We start from the raw sequence: 23,290 nt of genomic DNA, 5'->3' as shown, positions 1-23,290 counted from the left end.
CAGAGGGAATGATGAACACCACAGTTACAAGGAAAAAACAGGGGGAGCAGTTTCTAATCTAGACCTGAAGGAATAGATTTTCATGGATGGATGGATGACAGATCTGTGGCAGAGCAGGACTCATGGGAATACAGTGTGGAATACACTCTCCAGGATCAAATCCAGTTGCTTTGCTATATACTAAAGGCTACTGGAGTATTTAGGTATTTGCACTCTTTACTATTATGTCTGTATTATTTTATGATTTCTAACTACATTTTATGATTTCATATTTATTTACAAGGCTCATGCTTCTGCTTAAGTGAATTTAGATCCAGTGAGCTTAAAATTTCACTGAATTTCACTGAGCTTAAAATCACAGGAGCTTACTGTGCAGGTATCTGTGCTGAAGGAGTGCCCCTCCTTCACCTCTTCACTCTGTAAGGAGCTGATAGGGCTGTGTATGTCAGAGAAATTAGGAACAGAGAAGAAATCAATTATTATGCTTAGAGAAATAATAGCTTAAGAGGATGATTTTAGACTTGAAAAAACTTAGAAAAGGAAACTAGAAAACCACTTAGGTTTAGTTAATGTAAGGCAAATCTCCCAAATTAATGCACACCAAACTTTCCAGTCCTTAAGTCCTTTCTCTTAGATCAGCTACTTTTGTGAGAGTTTGTGTCACAATAAGGAGCAGAACATTGTGCCACCTACTAGTTTGTTCTATACCTTTTAACTTGGATTCAGCTCTGGATTCCTGTTTCCTCCAGCTCTACTTCAGGAGACTGAAGCAGTAGGATGAGATCCATGTTCATCTTTGCATTCCAGGCAGGCTACACCTCCTACATTTGATTCAGGCCTTTTTCTAATTTAATTATGTTTGCACTTGGATGTAAGTTAAGTCACAGCTCAACCATTAACTGTGCTCTGCTGTGGCATCCAACCTCTATATTTGACTTCACTAACTGCCTAATGTTTTGCAGTGAGTTTCTGATAAGTATGTGTTTGCAGATTTTCATGACAGACTAATAACACCAAAGGAGGCTCCAGGAACATTTTAAATAAATATTATGTGTATATTTCCTCAACAGTGTCTGCCTACCAGCACCTTTGGAGCTACATAATCTTGTCTAGAGTAGGTTTGCATTCTGTTTGCACTAACCAATATGGTCCATTGCTAGTGAGCAAACTGTTATTTGATTAAAACATTATGCACAGCATAGTTCCAGGACAGACAATCATGTGGTTCTGAAGAGGCAGCAGTTTCTATTTCTGTCTTGCAAATTTCTGCTTGCCATCATTAGGAATTTCTTCATTAATTATAATGAATAATGAGTAGTTGAAGGCCTTTACCTGGGCCAGGGACTTCTTAAGGTATTGTGAGAAACTATGTGCTCTCCTGCCTTTGTCTTTTCCCTTCTCTATTGTTATTCCCTATTTAGGCCCAGGATGGATGCCTGGAATGTAGGTCCAGCAGTAAGTGATTGGAATTTGCAACAGCTTCAGAGCAGGAATCTTCCCTGACTGTGTCAGGAGATGACAGAACATCAATTCAGGGAAGATGCTCGAGCTTGGTGGAGAGCAGATGTTAGGCATCTTAACTTTTTCTGGTAATTTATTATATTGTCATCTTTTCGGCTGCTATCAGCAGATGGTTGAACAGTTTGGAGTGGTAGCCAAACTGAAAAGAATTGAGTAGTGCCACTGAGCACATTAGACAGACAAGACCTGATTAGGGCATTATCTTCTCATTCGAAATATGAAAATTGAATTCCACACTTGGCCATTTGGATGTGTCTCATTTGATGTATAACAACAGTACAGTCTAAACTATAGCAGTCACCTATATATTCCATATATGAAATAAACTTAAACTAAGCTAGTTACTAGTAACAGCTGTGAAAGCACAGGCTCTGAAACTCATCTGCTGCAGACAAATCTCTAATCTCTTTGGCTCAGATTTATTAAATTTATGTGTGTGGGATTTCCTGTTTAGTCCGTGAAGAGAAATAATCATTTTAGAGGGCAATTCAGACTTCAGGTGGACTAAAATGGAGGTAGAAATGTTTTCCCATTGACTATAGAGGCATCCTAGGCCAACTGTAAGATAAATACTCCATCTGTAAAGGAGCATAACAGCTTTGTCACAGCAATATCATGAAGATGAATAGAATACATATGGCTTAGAATAATGATAGCAATTATCCACCTCAGTTAGATAAAATTTCCTGTTTTCTCTTCAATTTGCCTGCTAATACTACACCAATATACACCTGCTCTGTAAAGGCAAAGTACTCCCTTTCTATTTCAACAGTTTAAGGTGTTGCTACAAACCCAAGACCAGAAAGGACATCCTGTGTCACCCAGCCAGTAAGGGTACACCCAAAGAGTGATCTCATTCATGTCCTGTAGCCCAGTGACACCAGTAATAGGACACAGATTTGTGCTGAGCCTGCACATCCTCAGCCCCAGGCATGCCAGTCTTGCCTACACTGGTATTGCTCAACTTGGAGCTTCATTTTATCTGCTTTAGCTGCAGCAGCAATTTGCTTAATGGCCAGGTGGCTATTGCCTAATATATTTTGCTTTTGCTTGTCTTTGCATAATGATGTGGTTTATGTGCACTTTTTATACAGACAGCAGTAACTTGCAGTTACTCTGCACAGGATGAAATATTTATGATCCCAAGGTAACAGCAGAGTGCAGAGGAACACAGACCTGGTATCATAATGGAGAGCTCTGAAGAGGCTACACAAGGTACAGTGCAGAGGAGTGGAGGCACGAGCAGATATTAGACAGGGCACAGCCTGACACTCATAGACCCCAGGGCTACAAAAATTCACCTACAGCTGCCTAACAAAATGTAAATCTGTGGTTTTAGGGTAAGACAGAAAAGGTAGCAAGATATGTTAGACATCACATACATATTGAATGGGTGGTGCTGCAATCCAAGAGAGAATGAGCAAGGTGAAAAAGAATGTTAGAAAACATAAAAAAAAAAAAAAAAAACAACAAAAAAAAAAAAAAACAAACCCAAAACACACCCAAAAAAACACCCACTAAACCATTAAAACAGCCAGAAGAAGAACCCAGAATGAGCATTAGGAAACCATCCACATCCTGCTCATAAAGGCAAAAAGGAAGAAGAACCCTCCATTTTCAAGGTAGCCCTCCCAATGTTGCCCTTGGTATCTGACTATTTGCCCTCACCACTTGTCAGCTCCAAAAATTAAAGCTCATTGAGTAAGGATAAGCAAAACACCTTGGGTAGGAGTAGACACTCAGAAATGTCTATATCCATCTCAAATGTGTTATTGAAGCTTTCCTCCCTCCTAACAGTGCTCCTTCTTTTCTTTTAATAAGTATATAAATAATAATAATAATAATAATAATAATAATAATAATAATAACAATCTTTGATGAGACCATTAAGATTTCAATTACATCAACACAAAGTTTTTGCCTCTTACACAGGGAGCACATTTCACTTGCCTGTAAGAAGATTTTGAATCTGTAACCGTTCAATATTAAAGCTAGCCTGATGCCTTCATTCCTCTTCCAAGACAGCTAGACCAGAAACTCATAGCTCTGACCAAGAAAAGAAAAAAACCCAAAAAACCTACTAATTTTTTTTAGCATGACTGTGACCAGTTTCTATCAATTACTGGCTTTTTCTCCACTGTAGATATTTACTCTTTCCATATTACTTGCACAGTGATCACTCTCCTGTTAGGCACTGCAGAGCCTAATCAAGACAAAATATTTCAAGCCTCAACTTGTAGGAGTCATGGCCTCTCACATCTTTTTTTTTTTCACAGAGGAAACCCCAGCACAGAAACAGAGCTTATTCAGGAAGTTTACAGTGAGACCTGATGTGACATTTAAGAGGAAAAGAGCAGCCATGACAATTTTATGCTGATTTCAAACATTTGGGTTTGCTGCAGTAGTTGTTGAGTAGTAACAAAGCAAATTGCAAATACCATAACAATCATGATAATATGTTAATAGTTTTAATTGAAGTAATTTCTGCAGACAATAAGAATTATACCCTAATGTGTTAATTAATATGATTAGGAAATGTTGTGAAAATGAGTATGTAAAATGATATCACATGGTATCTGGAAAGGCAAGTACAGGGGCTGGCTCCTCCGAGCTCTCCTCGAGGTGAGATTTATGGACATTAACACACAAGGCTTCAGCAAGGTAAACAGCTGTTTCGATTTTAGTTATAATGAACATTAACTCCACATCCCCATTTCTGCTTAATTAAACCTCTGTCTCTGCAACCCATCAAGAGCAAACAGCAAAGGTAACAGGCACTAATTGGGCCCTGTGCAATTTCAGCCTCAGCTTGGAGCCCAAGTGGTCTGTCTGAACCAAAAAACTCCTGCAAAATGTAAAAGTTTATCTGCTGCTCCTCTCTCCAGCATCCCCAACAATTTATTCACTCAAAGCCAAAGAATGTGTACACATCATAAAAAAAAATAAAATAAAACGGATCATACAAAAGCACTGCAAAATGTGTGATGTGAAAGAATAAATTAAATGCCTTTTTACTGCTGCGCTGGTTGTCACTTCCTTATTATTTTTTATAGAAAGTCAAGTAATGGAAAAAACCCTGAACCCCAAAGGAATTAAAAAAAAGACTCTCAGGAAACCTCCTGCTGGACATCTGACAGCCAGCTCCTGGGCATTTTGATTAATCTTCACCCTCCCCAAGAGAGGATCACCACTGTGTCAGCACGGAGTTAACCAGAGAACCATGGAGGAGACAGAGAAGGAGGCAGCAAGCAACCTGTTCTTTAAGGGCACGTAAAGCCCCCACGAGATGCATCTACTAAAAGAGAAAGCCTCGGGAACCCCGGTGCTGTGTCCCAAATGTGAAGAGCCCACAACACCCCTGTACAAAATGTCCCCCCATCCTCCTCGCGACACGCATCAGTCAGCGCCAGAGCAGCTCCATCTGAGAGAAACTGGACATGACAGAGCACAGACTGCTCCTACCACACTCACTGAGGCAAAAAAATAAAAATAGAAGGACTTACGCCCCAGAGGACACCAGATAATTTTATGTTATTCTGTTAACGAATCCTTAAGGCAAGATAGAATAAGAAAATGGTTAAAATACCTCACAGCCCCCTCAGATGTGGAAGTGACAGCTGCAGCCTTTCTTCAAGTGCCTCACTTCACGAGCATGCTCCTCAAGGTTTCTTTCTGACCTACAACCTTTATCTGAGCTTCCTTTGTGGCTTAGCAATGCAAGAACTGTCGCTCAGTCGTTACGCTGAAACCGCTCGCTCCCTGGTTAACTTTTTTTTCCCCTCACCATTGAAAGCTGCAAGTTCACAAATGTAGAAGGCAAAAGCTGAGGAAAACAGCCTGTGGTTCTCTACAAACACACAACAACCTTTAGTGCAAAAATGCATTTTAACTTGCGGCGCAGTAATAGGCAGTTGGGATTTACATGCACAGCGAGGTTCATCTTCAAAAAGCACCATTTTGTAGCTCTCTGAAGGAAGTGGTAAATACTGTGCACTCTCTCGCCCCTTCATGGGAGGATGGCTACCTATGCCCTGAACTGAGAGCAGACCTCAAGCATAAATCACTTAATTGCTCATTTTATTTGATACCCAAGTACCTCATGCTAATAAAGTTAAGCATTAAAGAATTACAATGTGACAAATTATACGCCCATCTCATAAAAAAAATATTACCGAAACAGAGCTGGGTCTGAAAGGCTCTCAACAACGTACAGTGTAGGGCTAATTTTAGATGATTCCTCAATCACTGGACAGTTTGCAGTGTACACAGCCAAGCCAGCTCAATCAACTGGCTTCTATCTCCATGACTCCAGGTCACATTATCTCATGAATGAACTGTTATGTAGGTCAGTCAAGAGTCATCTAATTGGATGCATGTTTCAGCCTTGGCATTTATGCTCTAGACATCAAAGCTCTAGACAATGGGTAAGTCAAAAGAAAATATGAAGGAAGGGGCTGTGATAATTAGGCTTTGTTTCAGACAACAGGCATGGGAACAGATGCTAGCAGAAACTTGCATTTAGCCACCTTCGTTCTAAGTGGATATAAAGCAGGTGGAAAGTGCAGGAGCAACAGGCTCAGAGCAGCTTTGCTGGGTCACAGGTTGGAATTTAGTCACAAATCAAGCTCTGTCCTGCTAATGTCCCTCAGCTTGGCTGGGAGGTGCATTGGTCTCTGCTGAGGCATGTGCCAAATACGGGTCTGCTTACTTGCAGTAACTGATACCGCCGAGTCTCCTCGCAGAGGCCCCCAGCGGTCATCAGGAAGGAATATTTTTGTTTGTTCCCAAATCAAGGTGGGTTCTAGACAGCAACAGAACTGAAAGGTTCCATTCTCCATCGCCAGTCTGAGTCATGCTTGTACTTAAATGTTTTAAAGAGCAAGGTCTTTGGGGAGACTCCCCAACATGGCTCATGAACTGTTTGTTTAGGTTTGCAAGCAGAAAGCTGATATAAAATACACTGGAGTAGCAATCCTGGTAATATTTGGGCAAAATGAAGAATATCAGACTGAAGATGCATGATGAAACTAAAGTGAAAGAGTTCTTGCTTTACAGAAATGCTTTGACAGACATTTCTTTTCACTTCCCCTTCAATCCAAGCTATTCTAATTTAGATGCAAAAACAAAATTGCAACTGATTAAAATTGGGTTGGCGGTAGTTCCCGTATGAGGAAACACACAGCTCACAATCAGATAAAAGCCAAGCTGGCTAAATGCAGCCCTGCCTGTACTTTATAGCAGTGACCCAGCAGATATTTACTAGCTACTTGTGTATTTTCATTTTTCAGAAAGAGCTCACAAAGGATTTTCTCCTCCATTGTGCTCCCCCAACTTTAAAAATCATTTCTGGAGTACAAAGAGTTAAAACTACTGAAGTGAAAGCAAAATGCCCAAGGCCAAGTTTTCCTGCAGCCTATGTATTTGGTTGCATTTTCATCTCCTGTGTCCTGACAGCTGTTATCTTCAAGTGTGCTTCGACATGCCCACTGCTGTTCCAGCAGTCTTTTTGTTTACCTCAGAGCTTGCTTTTAAGAGCTATAAAACCTTGATGCATGTAGCTTGTAGAAGGGGGATGCAAGAAATAACAGTTTTTATACAGGAGGTATCTTTTGCTGTCTTCTCTCCACCTGCTTCATAACAGGGATCTTTTAAAAGATTCCAAAGTATGTTAAAAATATAAATTAAGTAACCCCCCATGTAGCCCTTTTTAACCTGCTCCCCATCTCCAAAAATGCCTTTGCTCCAATGTTCTTATGTCCCAGCAAAAACTGCTTTGCACTCACATAGTGTGACTCGTAAGAGGATGTGAAAGTAGGTACAAACATCTGTTAATTAAGTCTCAATTTGCACATGAGATGAGTAATACACGGATTTTACAAATGGGTATGTTGGAGCACACAGCAGTGAATAAAGTGGCCAACTTGAGTAGGAGATAGAAGGAGGGAGACCAAGTTTCCTTGTTCTGGCTACTATTCTTGCAAATAAAATATAAATAAAATAAAGGCTATATAAGTGCACCTCAGATGTTGTTGACTTCTACTTTGTAGAAGATGAAGTCAGAATAATTTTCCAGAAGATAAACACAGATATCCATACAAACAAAAACCCCAAGAAACTAGTTATTGATGAATAAAATTGCATCAGGTCCAATTTGCAAGACAGAGTATTAATGTGTTTTTAATGGCTGAACCAAGGGAAGGTCATTATACAAAGTTTTAATTCTAGTACATTAGTGCTGCATTTATACATTAGCAGTTACTGTGATAATGTCAAACTCTCCACTTGCTGTGACATCACAAAAAATACAGGATGTTTTATATTCTTTTGGACAAAAAAATAATCAGAGCTATTATTAAGCTTTCCTTCTCCAGTCATTGAGAGATTGTTTATGCTGCTGTATCAATTTTACATGCGAGATGAAAACTATAATGGAAGGGCAACAGATGCTAAAAATGTAAATCTTTGGTAAATTGCACAATCAACAAAGGCAGAGAGGGTCTTGCTGCTGTTTTTCAGTTGTGGTTGTTGTTTGGGTTTTTGTTGTTTACTGCAAATGAAATCATTTTAATGCTCCTTGACCTGTCAATGCCATTTTTAATGGAATGCAGGAAATAAATTAATAGCAGTGAAAAAACCCAAAAGTCTATGTGAAAGTCAGCTTGAGGAAACAGCCTCTTCAGCAGAGATGTTTTTTGGATTCTTGAAAAGCCACATGCAAAGTTCTGGCACTCAGCACTGTTACAATAGGCTGATACTGCTCAATGCTAATTTTGGGTAGCTCAGGATCAAGATTCAATGTGTTGAGCCCAGTATGCAGACACTGTGTACATCCACCAAAGGCAAAGTATCCTCCTAGGATTAGCACTTACAGCACAGACTATTCCCCTGAAGATCACACCTAGATCTTCCTATACGTAGCTTCTAAATCAGGATGGTTGTGTATTATACTACAACATTTTTAGCTTCCTTCCTCCAGCCTGTCTTCCTCATTCACTTTCTACAGATTATCATTTAGCAACATGAAAATTTCCTGAAGGCAATTACCTGGCTGCAAGTCAAGGCATTATTAAAAATTGCAGTTTCCTTTGGCAAGTGGCTGTGCCTGGGAGGGCTGGAGCCATAAACAGAGGGCAGGTGAACCTGCCACAGCCCTTGCTCTGCTTTTGACTTGCCTCTTGCTTCCTACAAGTGCTTTTGCCCCACTTGGGGGTTTGGCAGGGGCCCTGTGTTTCTCAGAAGTCACCTGCTGCCTCTTGGATTTTTTTTCTCTTGCCTCCATCCTCTGGCTCTGCTGTGGGGATGATCCTGGGCTCTGCACAGCTCAGCTGTTGGGAAGCCCTGAGGTGTGGTTGGGGCTCATCACCTCTGCAGGCACGTGGTGGCAATTTTGCTAAACCACATCCCAATGAAGAAAGGGAAACTAGGTCACAGTCTTTGCTTTCACTAGTAAGCAGGTGGGGGTTTTGTTCTTTTCCTGACATTTTGTCTTTCCTGCAACTCTGTCACCTTTTCCCAGGGTCTGATTCACCACTGCAAACTATCCCAGCTGAGGGCAGGTTTAGCTTTGCTGTAGTCAGACTAAGAATATTAGAGAATTTTGACCACAGTGCTCAGGGCAGCATGGAGCTGATTAGAGCAGAAATCCTCAAAAGTTCCTGAGTCATTGGTGACAAAGATGCCACCAAAAATTGGAACAAAGGAATGTTGGATCACACCTGGGTTTCTTCATCCTCAGCTGGCTGCATCTGTGGCCCTGACTACCACTGGTTCCTGTCTTTATTACTTTATTCTATTATGAAATGGCTTTTACCCCAACCCCCCCTAAAAACTGTTAATTGGAAACCACATAAGTTTCCATTAGTTTACGTTATCTTTCCCATGATTTTCCTGCCTCATTTCTTTTATCCACACTGTAAAAAACTGCCATACCTTCAGCACAGTAACTGTTTATAGTTGCTTTATCTTTCAAATACTTTCTCTTTTCTCACACTTTGATTTTTGTTTGCTTGCTTTGGAGGCAGGTGCTTATAGAATTACAGACACAGTCAAGTTGCATCAATGTTTTGAGGACTGTATGAATCTCTAGTCACTTTAAATGCATAGGTGAAGGAATATTTCAAAGATTTCTTCCTTTTTAACAGATATCCAGTGCTATCATCCCTTCTTGTAGGCATTGAACTCATGCCACTATCACTCTGAAAGAGATTACACTAATTCTCTTGTCTGAAAAAGTATGTAGGCTTATGCAAAATAAAATAAAATTTATCGGTAAAGAAGCAGCTGACATCTTCATGGTGCCCACTAAGCTATTAACTAAGCATGCAAATGGACAGCATATAGTAAAAGACCTTATTTTGGGACAATTTATGCAATTATGAATATGTAAGTTGTATTTTCATGTTCTGGTTTGACCTCTGCTTACTGAAATGTTGACAAGGACACATATTCTGACTGCAAGACATGTTTTTGAAGCATCCAAAAATACTCAGTACAAATCAAAATCTAAACTGGAAGGACACAACCAATTATACTGCACAGGAGCCTTGGGTTTCCCTTCTAAAAATGGGCAAAGTAACTTTTCAGTCTATGTGGCTTCAAAGAAAAAAAAAATTAAAAAATGAAAGAAAGTTCCTAAGACAAAGAAATATATATATAGTTAGATTTTTAAGTTCCTTTGTGTCACAGAAATCTGGTATTTCTCCACCAATTTAAAGACTTCCAAAGGCATGATATTATTTCTAATCACCTGAACTTAGCAGCATTTTCCCATTTTGCAAATTGTTTTAGGTTTCTCTAAGCTCTTCAACAGTTTTAATTTGCAGGGACACATGAATGGAAGCCTTCTTTGCTAAACACATTGTAAGCTCCATCCAACACAAAGATCAGTGTTAAGAGCTGCTTTATGCCAAAGTCTCATGAGGAAGGTGCCCTGGTGGGAATGACTATGGAAGAATTGTGCCTAGTTTGGTTTATTTAGCTTTTAAACACACAGCTTCACGGAAATGGAGAATTCAATGCCCCCTGCATCCCCCCAGAAGGCAGCCTGAAGTGGCTGCAGCTGGGCTCCCAAGGCACTTACAGGCAGATCAGGAAAACATGCAGACAACAGTGTATGCTACAGACTGGTGCATCTCAGAGCTCGAATCTCCAGCACTCCAGCAGTGAGGTAAGCAAGGTGATTAATATCATGGAAGGAAATCAGAAAGCAGGAGACTAAAAGGGAATAAAATAAAATAAATAAAAAACCTCCCCAGCCACATTTATCTGTCTAAGTTCCATCAAAACCCAACCTGCACAAACTCTCTCCTGGCTCCTTTTTACTGTGAAAGTTTTACGCCAGAGCTATTTGTTGCACTGGGGAAAATGCAGCTGGAAAAGAGATAAGGAAGGCATGAAAATGGAAGGCCTTATGACAACCAAGCTTGGCTTTGTATAAGGATCACGTTACAGTGGATAAATCAAGTGTAATGGTATGTGATTGGGGCAGGTAAAGACAGGAGCACTAAGGAGTACAGCTGTGGTTTAATGCTTTCCTCGGCACGCTGGCAGCGGGGTTTCCTTATCAGCCCAGGCTCTCTGACTATCACAAACCTGAGCCAACCAGGAAAAATTTCCATTACAGAATATTTAGAGGGCAAAAGGTTAACTAATACAGAAAAGTGGGGCTGAACTCGCTGCAGAACGCAGTCAGCAAAAGAAATCTGGAAAAGTTGAAAAGGCTGAATTTTGGTACAGAGCAAATGGAAGGAACAAGTTTATAAAAAAAAATAAATCACTTGGACTTAAAATTCAAACTGAAGGCAGGAGGCCATGTGAAAACTTCTAGAAAAACCCCAGAATTTCTAGGGAAAAATGAGATTATTGAATGTCCAACTATGGCCAGCAGAACCAGGTATTTTAAAAGGGCCTGAGTCTGAGCACTGGTTACTTGCTCTATGAAAACTGAAAAAAAAATCCCCAGTATCTTTTAAAGATGCTATTTTTATGTTCTGAATTATTTTGGGAAGGACAGAGATATTAATGGTGATTGTAGAGAATTCTACTGGTAATTCTTCCCCATAACCAACAACTTAGATACAAGACACAATGATCAACTAACATAAAAGGAAAAAATTCACACAGCTTTACATAACTAGGATACTTGGGATTGGAAACATTTTGGAAATTGGTAAATTGATTTTAAAAATTACTTGAAGCTTTTAAAAGCAGAAATTGAACACAGTTCAAGTGCTTTAGCACAGTTTAAGTGCTACAGCACTGAAGGCTATAGCTATAAAGTTTTCCAGTTTTGAGCCCAAAACTTTTGACAAGTTAATAAAGAAGGGGAAAATATCACATTTCTTTTTTTTCATTAAGGTGCTTATGCAGAAAGAAACACACAGCACATATCAAGCTTCCTTTTCATTTGAGTGTCTCAATGGTTATTTTTTTTAAGCCTATGATCTTGCAGTGAAATTAGTAAGCAGAAACTCATCATTAGATTTACCAAAAGATAAGTTTTAACTGATGAGACCCAGATGGAAAGCATTATGTTCATACTGTAGTTTGAATCTAAATGTTAAAAACAGGAAACCAACTGAAAATTCAGTTTGCTCGTGTTTTTAACACCTTCTTTCTAAGCTTAATAATTTTGCATTGTGCAATAGGAATTATTGGGCAACAACTGCTACACCACTGCCTGAATTCTGACAGATGGACCAAAATTCCAACAGCAGTATTTAAATTTCTGAATTTTCAAATACTTTATATGTTCTTATATTGTCTCAAATCTACTATAGAAAACTGAGAACTAGTTTCATGTGTGAGTGAAAAAATCATAGAATTGTAATTGGAGATAGCTGTATTCATAGGTATCACTTAGAATTTATGTGAAAATAAAATACTTCTGGAAAGTTGGAGAAGGATAAGCTGTTTACAAGCTATTAGATTCCTGAGGTTTTGACACATTTGTCATTTTGCAGGGGTTCTGTGAGGCCTTCCCACCACACCAGCACAGTAACAGTCACTTGACCTTTTCACCCAGCTCTGCAGACCTTAGAGCTCAAAATGAGCACAGATACCAAGGAAGGCACATGCTCATGGTTGCAAGCACTTGTGGGGTGGTGCATTCTGTCTTCATGCTGGAGCAGAGCTTCACATGAGAAAGTGAAGAACACAGCAGCACGAGACTCTTGTGAGTCACCACCACAACAGCACTCTCCTTTCTTCGCCCTCAAAACATTTGGATTATGGGAAAAAAGCAGTTCCCAGTGTATTGCACCCTGCAGACCTGCTCTGTGAGCTGAGCCAACATGCTTTGAACAAGGTTTTATGCAGGAAAATGCCTATGAGCTGAAACCTAAACCTTCCTGGAAGCATGCACCAGGTCTTCCCGTCATTTGCCAAGAAGTCAGGAATGTTTTGTAAGAGGGGATAATGCAGGTGTTTTCTAGTTCTTGATAGTTTCCTGTTCCTTCAGCAGGATTTTCTAAAAGACAGTGCCTGTTGCTAGCCGCAAGAGCAAGAAACTCTCTGGAGAAGTCTTTAGGAAAGACATTTTGCCATTCACCAAAGGCTCAGCAAGAGCAAGGATGCCTTTCCCAGACACACTGCTGCCTCTCCCTGGACTCTCTCCACCCTGCATAATGCTCACACACAGAAGAGCAGAAAACTTCCATCTCTTCCATTGCACAGCACCATCTGCTTTCCCAAAAAACATGGAGGGTAAAAAAAAAGAACCTGAAAGCGCAGAGATAAAAAATGGAAAGCAGCTGCAAGTATTTAAAGCATCACTCATTTTTGTCCCCTCCAGTTCATGAAAGGACAGGTGAGATGCTTCTGCCAGAAGATGGAAACCTGGCAGGTCCCCTGGACTGTCCTTTCACCTGCAGGGCCAGAGACAGCAGAGACAACCCTGAGCTCAGGGCCTGATCCACCAGCTAATATTGCCTCATCTTAACAAAAACACCCAACAACTTATGGACATTAATTTTTTCTGACATGCATCCCTCCCACAAACCAACCAGACGCCCACTATGACTCCAGTTCTCTGTTCTGAGCAGCAAGGTTTTGTACAAGTCCAGTCTAATGCCTCATGGAGCAACAATTTTTAGCACAAAAGCAAAGCTCTTCACCAAATCTGGTCCTTCTTAAGACCATTTCCTCCTACAACCAAACCAACTCGTACACCCCTCATGTGGTTACAACCTCCTGACACAACTTGAATGCTACTGCTAAAAGTTTGGCTGACTCCACAGATCACCTATGACACTTGTGGTAATTGGTAAATAAGAATGGGCTGCACGTGGCCCAACAACAAATCCAGAGATCCTGAGGAAGAACAGCAGGTGCAGTGTGGAAAGCAGAAAAAAAAGTAGCAAGTTTTATATTGAAGTTAAAATTAAAAATGTCTCCTTCAGAGAGGCTGCATTAGGTTTATGCAGCAAAGCAAGAACCTAATGTTAGGACACTGGCTTTTCAAGAACCATATGTAAAAATAAATTATGTGATTCAGTTTAACTGAAAAAGAAAAATAAAACCCCAAAATCTAAGCACAGAGACACAAAGGGACACAGTCAACAAGTAAATAAAATATTCCTTGGTGAGGTGAACACAGAATATAAAATAAAGCCACCACTCCAAAGAGGCCCAAGGGACTCTTATCTAAGTGAACCCAGGCAGCAGCATCTGTTTCCATCAGGAGCTATCAGGAAATCTGCCTCACCCTGGTCCCTACCTGGTGGCAGCAGAGCAGACACATGCAAGGCATGGCAGACAAGGACTCAAGAAATCATACTCTATACTACTCACAGCCAGCCTTCCAAAACCTCCCTCTCCTTCCCCACAGGAAACCAGAAGTATGACACTCACTTCTCTATTTTTTTTTTTCCCAATAACGAAGTTCAGCACTTCTGAGAAACACCCAGGGTAATGTTGCTTCAGAAAGTGCAAGTAAATAACAAGCAGTATCTTCCAGCCCTCAGGGTAATAAGTTACACCCACAATCCTATTTAGCACTTTACATAATTCACAGTTTCTCTGGTTACATACTTCGTCAAATATGACATCCAGCTGGGAAAGTTGGTCCACTTTATTGTCATATGGCAGTTGCTTGCTTTATATCATCCAAATATCAATTAAAAAGCAAAAACAGATCCGTAAGGCAGCTATCTTCATATTTTCATATCACTTGCATACGTGCTCGCAAATACTTGCTGTCATTCAAAGAGGAAAAATAACCCTGACTGAAATGTAAACCAACTTTACACTGTTAGGCAGCAAGTGTAATTTCCAAAAACCTTGAAAAAGAGAACAATGGACAGACATACTAAAATTCAGCATCAGCTACTTTAATGGTGCAGCTTTTCAGATAACAGAAATTAAATCATAATGTGCTGTCAAATAACAGATCTAGCTCCCAGAAGTCAACATGCCAGCTTTTTAAAAATACAGCATATGGATATAAAGCCTTTGTGGATACATATGCACTTAGCAAATATTAGAAAAATCAATCAGAATCAAAATGCAAACTCCCTGAAATGACTAGATGCCTTGTGTTATTAATTCCTAATTCTAATTGCTTGATTTCATTCATCAGCATTTATATAGGCACCAGTACACTACTGAGGCAGGTAAAATTAAACAAATCCCATTCTTTTCCTAAGAAAAGTAATGGATTCTAACAGTTGTTTTATTGCAATCAGAGATATTAACATGTAAATCTACTCCTAACTCCAGGTTATAATCTAAGTGGATCCATTGATCACTTGCAAAAGGCAACAAAAAGAAAGTTTTGCTTGATGCTGATGGCAAGTAAACTCCTGACCAGATTGTCCATTAGTGTCAGTGGAAATCCATCCAGTATCCAAGTACTACACAAATATTTTGCCACTGGCTAAGTCAGAATCATGGCACACAAAAAGTAAAAAAATACCAGGAAAGGCCACATAATGAATGTACAAGAAACCTATATTGCTTTATACGAGCGTAGCAAATTCATTACAAAGGATTTTACCTCCCACAAAATAAAGCAAGCTTAAAAAATCCAGGGGAAAAGCTTTGTATCCGAGGAGTTACCTGAGGTTTCTACACTATTTTTCATGCCTAGCTCTCACAGCAGGTTACAAGTGCAAGTGGAATCATCTGTAACCTACAGATGGACGGAATAAGGTTAACTAGGGCAACAGAGAAAGTCAGCAACGTATTCCACAGGAAAAACTGCCTCTAACATGCACTGCATTAACAAACAGCCTTTGGAAAAGTAAATTTGTCACCCATGGGGGGGAAAAAAAGTTTAATTAATTAGTGGGGTGTGCCACCATCCATTTAATGCACGCAGATCCCTATGGTTTAAATGGAAGTTACATATGTGTATTGTATACACACAGAGTGAGGCAGTTTAGAGGGGAAAAATGGAAATTAGATGAGGAAAAAAAATTGTGCTCCTTAACTCAAGCACTAAAATCACTACAAAAGAGTAACAGCTATGAAATATTTAAGAGTCAACATTAATATCATTAGACTTCAAAGGATATCACCTTCTCAGTGCCAGCTTCTTGCATTGATCATCTGCAGAATGAGCAGCTTCACATCAGTTTGTTTGCAGAAGCTTCTTCCAAGCCACATCAGCCAGAAATGAAACACCGGAATCCTCTAGAAGCCATAAAATGGCCTTGCAGAGATCGGCTCTGCTCCTTCTCAAGCCCACCCCTGTATTTCTCAGGAACTTTGTAAATAATTTAATATTTCCATGGGGAGAATAGGAACGCTCTTTAAGAACAAGAAGATATTAAACGCTAACAAGGAGATAAGAGGCTTTTGAACATGAAAAGTTATATATTTGCAAAGCCTTCTTCCAGTTTTCACATAGCCTTTTCTCCATATGTAACTGCAGTGGGTAGAACAGCAGTAAACATTTAAACTGCATTGCATTATTGTGCATAATAAGAGCTTGACATTTTTATTTTCTCCAAGGAGAAGCACTGCCTATATGCTCTCTAGTGGATGAACAGGGTTTTTACAAGGTCCCTCCTTCCCCCTCCTTTAAATGTGATCATATATGAATTGAAAAGCTTTTACTCTGCCACAATCCCAGTCCAAGGTTTTGTGTTTCTCTAGCAACGACGACACACTAACAACTGAAGCAGGGCAGAGAGCAGCTTCTCCCTCATCTCTTCAGCTTCAGGTGCCATCTGTGTCAGAGGAGTGGGAACACCATGTAACTTTTGACCTGGACACTGTCAAGGACCAAGGGTAAATGGATTAGTATTAAACTCTTCTAAGACATGTTTTGAAGCCTATGCTCGCCATGGGTATCCACACAGGAAATCCTTCAGAAGCAATTCCAGAATAGCACAAGTAACTCTATTCTTCCAGAAATCTAATACCAAGTTACAGTGGTATGAATTCACCATGGAGGGGTTCTTCCCATGCTCCCTGTCTTGCATCCCTTCTGCACCACACTTCTCCAGGCTCAGAAGTCCCAGCTGGAAGGAAGGAGGCTGTTAACAAATTGTTTCCTAGAAAGAGTTTGTTTCTCACACTGAAAGCGTGTTGGGGAGGGATGAAAGGAGAAGGGACCCAAGTGTGACCTAAATAAAGGCCACCAGAGTTTCACAAAAAACTACTCCCTCACACAAAATAGCCAGCAGTTGGGAAGGTTGTATGATGATTCACTGCTGCAAAAATAGGTATCTGTGCTTTAACCATTTCTGGGTAAACTGAAGGCTTTAGGCTCCAAGAGCAATTGCCTTTCATCAATCTGTTAAAACAAGCTACCCTAGAGATGTTCAGAGTTTTCCCATTTTAGCACAGGAATTCTGCAAGAAATCCTCTCCCCTCCCAGACAGCAGGTGCACAGGCTGCAAGAGCCCATTTTCCTTTAGATTAGCTGTATGCATCACCTCTTAAAAATTTATAAATCACTTAGCTTTCCAAGAGCCAAATTCCCAATAGAGTAACTGGAATTACAGCCATGCTAGCAGTAAAGGAGGAGAGAGTTTGTTAGAGTTGGCATAATACAGTGACCAGCACTATAAATTACTGTAGGAAATGGCTGCTAATGCCCTGTCTGTGCAGGCTTGGGGGATACTATTCTCTCTGCAGTCCACTTCTGTGGAAATTAAGGAATTTAAGTAATCTGAATGGAGAAGATAGGCTTCTGCTCATCTGAAAGCATTTTTTTCCACCTAGAGGGCATAATCACCAATTACATCTAGAGAATATAAATTTAATTATTTTCATTAGCTAATACAGTTTCTATCAGCAAGGAAAGAAAATGCAGTCTCAGAAATATGATCAGAAATTAGCATGTTCACAACAAACAGCTAATCCATGCTAGAGGAGGCACTTCTTGGGACAGGTCCTTAGAGCTGGCTGATGAAGAGGTCCTGAAGGAGGCTTTGATGAGCAGTGAAAAAAACAAAACTGCAACAACAAAGAAAACCCTGAAACCCTTCTTCATTCCTTCTCATCTCACCTTTTCTTTTCTTCCTGACTCTGATTTCTGGATTTTAAAAGCCTTCAAAACTATATTTTTATATTTTGTGCATTCTGCACACTGAAAGCCATATATCTCCCCCTTTTTGGCTTTTGAAGTCTGCCAGTTTTGTAGACTGCCTTACTCTGGGACTTCAATTTTGTTTTGCTTTGAAAATATTCATTAAAACAGCACATTTTTAAAATGCCTCCCTTTCTTGGTTTCTACCCACATCCCTACGTCTTTCCACATGTCATCCTGCCCCATCTCAGATGCCTGAGGCTCTGTAAGTCACTTCTCTAATCAGGGACAGAAACTGGTCCTCCAAGGCCATTTTCCCATCTGCTGTACACCAGTGGCTCAGGAATAGAGGAACATCCAGCCCTGGGATGCCCTTTCTCCTCAAGCAAGGTGCACAGAAGAACCCAAGATTACAGACTCAGATTTCTGAGTTGGCTGCTTGAGCCAGAGCCAGTAATTCCTGTTTTAAGCCCTATGTGTCCATGAGCCATGGTGATACAGGGATCCACATGGAGGAAACTACCTCTGTAGCACAACCAAACACAGCATGGGGTGAATACCCACACCACTGCTGGGAGGTAGTGTTGCAGCTGGGCAAGATGGAGTTCTGCTGATTATCACCCCAATATCACCTGGGGCAGTAAAAAACCATCAGTGCTGATATTCTGCAGTAGGCACAGCTCTGCTGGGGCCTGGCACTTGGGTGATTCACTCCACAGCCTCTCTGCCATTGTGTCTTTTGTCAGCACGACCCGTGGCAGCCAGGATGAAAGCCTGCTGAAGGTGAACCTCTGAAAGCAGCACAGACACAACCCTGGGTCTATTAAGTGCCAGGAACCACCTGCTTTGCATTGCATTCTCTTGAAAGTATAACCATCCATCAGGTTTGTCTTTACCTTGCAAGCATCTCTAGGGGAGAGGTAGAAACTTGAGTGCTGCAGTGTGACCTTCCTCCAGCTCCAACTTTTTCCTCTCTCTTTACTTCTCCCTTGCTCTGCTCCAGAGAGGTGCTGCCTGACTCGAGAGCTGCAACCAAAACTGTGCTGCAGCACCTGTGTGCAGGGTGAATCAGCACCTTTCCCCCCCAAAAAAGCTGCTAGGGGAGCTGGGGCAGTTACATAAGGCTGCAGCAGCTCAGGATGTCAGAGAGATGAGGCAAGAGCAGCACTGGCAAAGCTCATCAGGTGCCTCTCATAGAGGCCCTGCCAGGTAACCCTTTATGGTGAAGTGCACAGGCCACACTGAGCAGTAACTCACATTTCTCATCTCTTTACAGCAAAGGCCCAATGACTTCCAGCCCTGTGTGAGGTGGTGGAGTTGGAGCTCCCTTTCCACTCCTGGCCGTGTGCAGGAAGCAGCCACTAATTGTCTAACAGCTCTGGAGTGATGAGGGGGGGCTGACAACCCCTTGGAGGCATGTCCTGGCTCCTCCACACATCACTGAGACTAAGGGAGCCAGCTGCACCTTGCCATAGGAGCCCTGTTACTCCTTAAGCATCCCTGAAGGCATCATTATATCCACTGTCATTAGGGCTCTCTCTGCTCTATGGGAAGGGAGAAGGTGACTAACGACTGCCATAGGAGAACATCCAGCTAAGCACCTTACCCACTGCACTCCAAGCTACAGCTGGATCATTTGAAAACACCCAAACTGTCAACCCTCTATCACATATTATTTTAATTGACTGCCATTTCGGAAACATCTCCCAGCCTGGGAGTTTGCACCCTACTTCCAGTCTGCAAAGTCATCACAAATCCTCTCCCGAGCGTTTTCCATTTTCCATATTCCTTCTCGGTTTTTAGGTTTTGCATTTATATTTATTTCCAAAACCTCTCCCAAAGCTCCCCTCAAAGGGGGCTGGAATTTGCTGCTCAGAAGCATGGCATGCATATTTGTATAGCAATGCTGACCACATTCACAAGGGACTGCTTGTGATCACTAACACACGAGACAGGAGGATTTTCCATGTGACTTCTTTTTTTTTTTTGGTTGGTTTTTGTTTGTTTGTTTGTTTGTTTGTTTGTTTTTTTGGTCCCTATTGGTTTTGAGTGGTTTTATATTTTGTTGGGATTTTTTTAATCACAATGTAGTAATCACAAATCCTGGGAGGAGATTTACTATCTGCATTACTGTCTCTGAGGCTGCCCTTTTTTACACCTTTAAACACACCCAGAAAACCTGTTCTTCACTCCCTGCCAGGATCTTTCTGCTTCACCACTCCCAACATGTTCCTTTTTCATCACTCCCTCCCCCTTCCTGCTCATTTGGTTTAGTAGCTCTTCCCCAGGACTCCGCAATTCTTCAAACAGCTCCTTTTGGAGGGCAGCACCTCCTTGACTACACTAAAATCCCTCCTGAAAACACATCTGCTGAACTGCTTGTAAGAAATTAGTCCTGAAAATTGTGTCTCTCTTTATAAGCACCCGTGTGCCAGTTTTCCAAGCCCAGATTCACCTACCCAGGTGCACCCTAGACTTCAGCAGGGAACAACGGATTAAGAATGGGGCGAGAAACACCTCTGGTGGATCATTCTGAACACCTAAGATTTAATGTAATAGAACTATTAATAATACATAAGAAAAGAATTATCCAGAGCTTCTTAGTCAGAAAAATCTACAGCTCAAGTCCCATCTGAATCGAAGAAAGGTTTTTTTTTTCCCCTGTTCACTGGGACATGAATTAATACCAAGTACATAACCTACATTTCCAGTTGAACGTGCAGCATTGCATACAGCACTTGCTTTATATTTTAGCTCCATCTTCCAAGTATAATCGTCTTAAACTTGCACTGAAATGCACTTGTCATTTGCTGCCCATTGTGACAACCGTCAAGGCTTTTTTTTCTTTTAAATCCTGTTCCCTGTTCTGTTGTTCTGAATCATTAACCCCATCTCCAATTTTAGTATTTACAGCCCTAAATTGGATGGATGGCTTGTTTTCAGCACAGGAGCCCAGATTGCAATTGCTGGTGTCTCTCTTTCTCTTAATTTTCAGCACGATGTGCACAGGGTTGAATTCTCCAAGAGGTGGGAGGCAAAGTGCTTAATGTACAAACCGGACCACATCCTCAGCCCTGGGCTCAGTGGGGCCCTACATCATTAAAATTAGGCACTTAGTTAAACGCTTTGCTGAATCAGTGCCAACAGCCCGGAGCCTAAAAGCCCTGAGCACCTTCTTTAAAAGCAGATCTTCTCCCCACTCCACTCCAGTGCAACCAAAAAGTTTCCAGAGCACACACGAACTTATCTTTGCTCTCTCAAACAGTGTCTAATTCAAGCCTCTAATCTTGTGGCTTTTTATCTTATTCATTGCTCCCTGAATGTGGAATTCACTATCTATTTTCAAAAGGGAAGTAAGTACAACCACTGTTTCCTAGACAACAGAAGAGCAAAATTAACTCTTCCCTCACCCCTCCCAAAACACAGACAGAAATATTAAGTTTTGCTATGAACCACAGTAAAGAGGAGCTGCCTCTGAAATAACTGAGGTTATAAAGCAGTGCATGGGGGGAAAAGAGAGTGCCACTCTGCTACATCACCTTGCCTTTCACTCCACAGACCTTCACAAGAAAAACACAATTAGCCTGGGCTACAGAATCTACAGACTCATCTTGACTTATGGTAATTAGAGCAGAGAAAAGAAATTCCAAAAATTCCTGCTTTTGCAGCAGGGCACACAAATAGCAAATTACAGTTGATTGTCTTTGCATGACATTTCTGGGCACACCAGCAGTGATCCTCTTCTCTGAGGTCACCAGTGACACTCCTGAAGGGAATGGCCTGAAGTTGTGTCAGAGGAGGTTTAGGCTGGATATCAGGAAAAGTTTCTTCACCAAGAAGGTGGCTGGGCACTGGAAGAGGCTCCCCAGGGCAGTGGTCACAGCACTGAGCCTGGCAGAGTTCAAGAAGTGTTTGGACAATGCTCTCAGGCACAGGGTGTGATTCTCAGGGTGTCCTGTGCAGGGACAGGAGTTGGACTCGAGGTTCCTTAAGGGCCCCTTCCAGTTCAGCATATTCTGTGATTCTGAGTGCAAATCATAGAGCTGCAAAGAAACCAAGTTCAAATTAAGCTGAATCTACCATCTTGATAACTCTGTGATGGGTGGTCATCCAGCAGGATTACTGGTCTGGCTAAACTTCTCTGCCTTTATAACCTGGAATCCAGTGATGCCCCATGCTAGGGAATCTGTACCTGCTTTTATATTATGTCCTTATGAAACTGCTGGTCTGCACCACTCTGAGGTGACACTAAAAAGGGAATAAGCGTTTTTAGACACCAATAAAATGAAACTGTTTCAATTTGTTTTATATTGTAGTGGTTTGCAGTTAGTTTTACGAGCCTTGAGAATCCTGAAGTCTTTTCATGGTTGTGTTCTGTAGACATTTGCTTGGGTTGTGCCCATGCACAGCCTTACAGCCCAGACCAGAGTGAGCCTTGAGACAAGCCACAATCAAAGAAAGGAGATTTGGGGGAATGTTTATAAGAGATGTGAAAAAGACATTAATTTTTTGTGTCAGGGAAAACTCTGAAGACACCATACAAGTCCTCTGCAGGTATGTATTGTACAATAGAACACTCTGCAAGCCTCATACATGATCATAGCATGGTCCATGTAAATCATGGATGTTTTTGAGGAAAATATCTACAAGATAAAGAGCATTTGCAGAATGACTGGAACAGGAATCATGAGAACACTATTATAGACTTGTGCAGTTGAGAACTTGGTAATATCAGCATCTCCTCAGTTTCCCAGGAGTCAGTACCACATGGTGTCTAGTGTGAAGAAGGGAGATAACAAATCTCTCCCTCCAATACAGACATGTCTGGGGTTTTTGCTCCCTTCCCCTAGCCCCAGTGTACAGCACAGAAATACATCATGCTTCCCAGCCCCTTCCCCTTTACCAAAAACATTGATGCTTGTGTAGAGCTGCATTGGTAAATGAAAAAGAAAAAACAACAAAGGGAAAAGAAAAAAAAATACAAGTGTATTTTGTAAAGGAAGGAAGAAACAGGTTTCCTAATAGTTACCTAGTAGTGCTTAAATACAGGCTTGGACACAACATATTCATATCAACAGTATTAGAGCACTTGTACATATATACGTATATATTCAGGCACATTTTCCTCCTTTCCAGGCCACGTAGATCTGCAAGCTGCCCTGAATGTCAGAGACATCCAGGGAGGGCTGCAGAAAAGAATTTTAGACTTAAAAGTACAACTCACAAAATGCATTCTTTGGCTGTCAAACCAGGACTTGCTAAATTAATGAAGCATTTTAATTCCCAGATCAA

The 23,290-nt window shown here is 41.0% G+C and overlaps 1 protein-coding gene across 6 annotated transcripts in view; it reads right to left on the bottom strand.

The window, feature by feature from the left end:
• The window catches only part of CELF2 (CUGBP Elav-like family member 2), a 376,846-nt gene that overhangs the window by 196,067 nt on the left and 157,489 nt on the right, over positions 1-23,290 (bottom strand). Inside the window, exon 1 of one of the 6 annotated variants that reach the window (XM_050984910.1) lies at positions 5,108-5,213. The exons of the other annotated variants lie outside the window; for them this stretch is intronic. The gene's annotated coding sequence lies outside the window, so the exon portion shown is untranslated. Of the gene's footprint in view, positions 1-5,107; positions 5,214-23,290 lie in introns of those variants that run through there. 6 annotated transcript variants of the gene reach the window in all.

Source organism: Serinus canaria, chromosome 1A (genome assembly GCF_022539315.1).
Source record: "Serinus canaria isolate serCan28SL12 chromosome 1A, serCan2020, whole genome shotgun sequence".
Classification (NCBI taxonomy): Eukaryota; Metazoa; Chordata; class Aves; order Passeriformes; family Fringillidae; genus Serinus; species Serinus canaria.
This window is presented reverse-complemented; position numbering and strand designations above follow the sequence as displayed.